We start from the raw sequence: 4866 nt of genomic DNA on the forward strand, positions 1-4866 counted from the left end.
TAATAACATCACACTTCTATAGCTGTCAGACAATCCTATTAGTTTAAAATGGGGACGTGTAACATTTCTAGTTACAAATAGCATGCGGGGGAAGAACAATATTTACTCTAGAAGCCATAGAAGATTTATATAAATTTTTACCTAGTCAGCGAAATATTTCCTTCCAGAAAGTCAAGTGATGCGGAAAAGACAACTGATAACTAATAAATGGCAAAGACATGGCTATTCTGAATGCTGTCTACTCCATCCATCTATCCCTTAATATTTTGTCACACTCCAGCATAACCATGAAACATAAACTAGTACAGATATATGCATGTGCAGGCTGGTTTGACTCTCAGTGTCTTCCACTGAATTCCAAGAAATGGTGCTAATGGGCTGCAATTGAGACACAAGTAAGATGGGCAAAGCTTTATTCTGATGTTAGAGGCTGGGACAGAAAGCAGGTATAGCCCTCACCCTAAAGGTGTTACTGAGTCTGTGCCTTTTCTTGGTAAGAAGTAATAAACGAGTGGCTGTCTGCAATGGCTGCACTGTTCTTGGGGTTGATGTGGTATTGGGGGAAAATCTGTTCTCATCCCTCATACTGTAAGATCTGGCAAGAAGGGCCAACAATTGGTTGGGCAGCAATGTCTTCCTCTTCCTTCTGAAGGCAGCCTGACAATTGTGATGAGGCAATGTTTCAAATATTCCTACCCCCCCCCCACCACCAAAAAAAAATAATAATAACCTCCAATCTGGGTTTAGGAGGTAAGGGAAAAGAAAAGGCAGTGCAGATTTCTCCATTTCTCCACCTCCTGTCAAACCTGATGTGCTAGGCATCAATAAATCACTGTGAAACATTCTTTTTTGCTCATTCACTGACATAAATGATTCATATTGCTATAACAACTGATGATCTACAGTTTGAACTTTGATATTTTACATGTATTCATTATGAGAATTCATTGTGTATAAATTTTGCCAACCAAGTGTTATGTCATGTTAACCCTGTGCATATAACACTCCTATTTATCTTTGGATAAACTTTCCAATATTCAGACATTTTGCCACAGCATTTAGATGAATAATGTTGTACAGTAAAATGGAATTTATTTTTTAATTTGCAGACCAAGTTCATTAACTTGTGAGAACTCCCTGTCGCTGTTAACCTCAAGTAAAATGGTTGGCAACCTTCAGTCTCGAAAGACTATGGTATAAGCCTACAGCACCTGGTATTCCCAGGCAGTCTCCCATCCAAGTACTAACCAGGCCTGACCCTACTTAGCTTCTGAGCTCAGACGAGATCAGGCATGTGCAGGGTAACAGTTGCTGCTAACCTCAAGTAAAGTTCCACAGTAATTATGAAAGGGGAAATGACACAAAGATTAGATTTCCTCAATGATTCAGAGCATGTGGTCAGATTGGTATTTGACATTTTCTCGGACACAGTTAAATATTGAATTGACCATGCTCAGAGTCCTTCAGAAGAAAGTATCATAGGAGGCTAAGCCCCCCCCCCCAATTACAAAGTCGTTATGTCTCTCCATCTAAAATGCTTCTGTCGCTACTTCCTTTATTTTATCATGCCAATGGATACATTAAAAGATAAATTATCCAGCACATGATGACCATAAATTGATTCAGTTTGAAAGTGAGAGTAAACATACAAAGATATACTATCCCAGTTCACTACTGCAGAATACAATAAGAAAAAGGGCTGTATGAATGTACAGTACTGTATGTATGATTGCTTATCCTTGTGGTTTTATTCCTGTTTGTATTTTATCACATTTATTGATTGTTGTAAGCCACCTTCAAACAGAATGGGGGGAATATAACTCCTATCAAACAAACAATCCCTGAAAATGGCAGGTACTCCCCCCCCCCCCCACAACACTCCTGTATCCTAAGACAACTATGGCAGGTTCACTTAGGACTACTATCCTAAGACAACTATGGCTGGTTCACATCAGCTATGTTCAGTCTGTGGACCAGTCAGTGCCATTGCATGGAACATACCATATGATTGTACCACACGGATCAAGTGTACTATAACAGAGTGTTCCGTTCTCTAAACTCTAACTGTCTTTATGTCCGAACTGCCAAGTGTATCCAAAATGAAAGAGCCACACCAATTGGTGCAATTACCTGGGAACTGTATGCATGTATGCATCATTTCTGATGATGGGGTGCATGGTGTGAGGTAGCTCAAGGTTTCTTTTGGAATGCAATGGGGTGAAAACTTAGTTCTTTACTCAGGCTGCTCATGCAGCTCTTTGTCCCAGGCAGCCCAATCCTAACCTGCTCTGGAGCAGGGTTGAGGCCAGTTGTGGTTCAGCCCAGGACAAGGGAAATTCCTTTCCCTTAACCCAGGTAAAATTGTAGCATCCTCAATGGGGCTACTCAGATCTGTGCCAACTCAAGTGCCGGATCCTGGCCCCAGCCCCCGCTCACCTGTGGCCCGCTCATGGCCCTGCATACTGCCCTCCCTCCCTACCCCAAAGCACCTCCTTCCTGCCCTCCCCACACACTCCCAGACCCCCTACACCAGGCTGAGTCGGCCAGCATGGGCTTACCTGTGCACTGGCCCAACTTGGCTTGGGCTGACCTCCCTGCTCTCCCAGTGGCGCAGAAGTGCTTTATGGCACTTTTGCAACACCATTGGGCTGGCTCCCTTGCACCGGCCCATCAATGGGTCAGAATTGTGCCACGTTGAATAAGGAACTGGCAACTAGGAACTAGTTTCAGAATCATCCACAGCTTAGACTATGGCGCTTTGCTCTCAGTACAGAAACCAAGTGTGTAGCTGAGGGGCACACTGAAGATACTAGCATCCACCCCAACAGAAGGATCCCCCTTTAGTCCATGATACATGCAGGAAGGAAGTCTCAGCCTCTGTCTAACAATGTGCTTTATGCATCATGCGCATGCATGATATCACGTGGATCACTATGACCTTTTGTAAGATCCTTAGCTGAAAGGTCTATGTCTCCCATGCAAAATTTATTGTGTGCTGCACAGTGGAAGAAGTGCATTCTATCCTATTGCTCTGCAAAGCCTAAAGGAAGCGATAACAGGAATTAGTAGTGTTAAGCTTCCTTGAGTTGCCATCTGTGAGAATCTTGTTTCAGCTGGGCTGAGTGTTTCTCCAGGAAAAAACAAAAAACAAAAATGAAGCCCTACTCTGCAATCTAATTGCCTGGGTACAACAGAGGCAGTGTGAAATTATATGAATTTATGAATCAGAAGAGATACCTCTGGTGTCCTTGTGTTTTGGTGAAGAAAAAAGTGTGGCTGGGGAGGGGCTATGAGATCACTGCAGGTTTTTTTTGCTCCGTTAATTTTATTTATTGTGACATGGTAATTGCTGGGTGGATGTTATCTGCTTAACTGATGCTCAAGCACTCCTTAGGACTTTTTAGAGCTATTGGTACCATTTAGAAGTACACAGAATAAAATAGAAGGGATCAGAGGTGAGAAGGAGGGAGGTAATCTTTTTCTATGCCATTGGCCTCATTTAATCTCTCCCCTGTAGTGAGTGGAAGCCAGTGGATTGGGCATCTTCTTCTAAGCCCAATTACACCTTCCATTCTGATCATTTTCATGGCAAAGAGAGGTTGAGCTTCTGAAATAATTATTTGTGGAAAACTGTGATCAAATCTAACATGCTAGAGCCCAGTTCTTCTTCCAATATGATTGCTTTCCTGCCAATGTGGGTAAGGATTAGAATCTCACTATTATTTGCTGCAAGTATGTTCAAGGTGGCCTAAGCAATGTGTGCAAGCAGCAGAGGAGGAATCTGGAAAGCTGCCTGATAGCATCACAGGTCCACTGCCTCTCCACAATTACAAGCAAACAAACCAAACTAGATACTTAACCACACTCCTGTGTAGAAGTACAGGACGTCTGGTTTGATTTAAAGAGACCATGCAGATGAAGAAGCTCCTTTGTTTACAGAGTACCTTGTAAATCAAACTGGAAGTATTGCACTTCTGTGTTTGAAGAAACTATGCCTGAAGCAAGGTGAAAAGGTGGGTGCTCCAGCAGTGTAGTTGGAAGGAGTTCTTCCCTGGGCCACGCCTTCCAGGGCCGCCCCCTGACCTGGGCCACCCCTTAGCTCTCTGAACACATCTGGAGAGTGTTCCGAGCCCTGGGGAGACTTCAGAAGGTCTTCCAAGGCCTCTAGAAGGTCTTAGAATGTCAATTCCAGTTTTCCCTGACATAACCAGAGCACAGTTCCGGTCACATTCGGAGGAGTAAGGGGGACGAGATTGGCTGCAAGCAAGGGGGGCGGGATCCTGGCAGCCACGGAAAGGCAGCATTGCCACCCCCAACTGAATGCCACCAGAGCCACAGCATCCCTGTGAGTCCCGTCCCCCCCAGCTACCTCAACTGGGGTGATCCACTTTCCGTTCATTTTTAGTGGGCAGAGAGCTGATCAGTACAGGTTGCATCTGTGATAGTTTGGAGGGAGGTGGTGGCAGTATGGCAGTAGACTTGGGGTGAGAGGCACACCAAATTCACCACCCTCTTCTCCTCTTGCAATCCACAGCTGCTGCAACCCACATCACCTTGCCTAATGGGCCTTCTCGGTAGTGGCACCAACATTATGGAACTCCCTTCCCCTTGACTTGAGAATGGCTCCCTCTCTTGAGAGTTTCCAGTGAGGCCTGAAGTTTACTCAAGCCTTCTGATTCTTTGGCCTTTTTAACATTTTTTACACATTTTGTAGTTCTTACAGGCCTGACTCCTCTGTGACTTGCTCTTTTGTACTCTTTTTATTCTGTCTTTTAATCTGACTACTGTTTTTTTAAGGTCTCTGTTAATGTGTTTTTAATGTTTTTATCTGCAATTTGTCTTAAAATTTATGTTTTTAAATGTGTG

The 4866-nt window shown here is 43.9% G+C and overlaps 1 pseudogene; it reads right to left on the reverse strand.

Moving 5' to 3' along the window:
* Nucleotides 1–1199: 1199 nt before the first annotated feature.
* LOC136638232 (5S ribosomal RNA) lies at nt 1200–1319 on the reverse strand (annotated as a pseudogene).
* Nucleotides 1320–4866: the final 3547 nt, after the last annotated feature.

The sequence above is a fragment of the Tiliqua scincoides genome, chromosome 1 (genome assembly GCF_035046505.1).
Source record: "Tiliqua scincoides isolate rTilSci1 chromosome 1, rTilSci1.hap2, whole genome shotgun sequence".
Taxonomy (NCBI): domain Eukaryota; kingdom Metazoa; phylum Chordata; class Lepidosauria; order Squamata; family Scincidae; genus Tiliqua; species Tiliqua scincoides.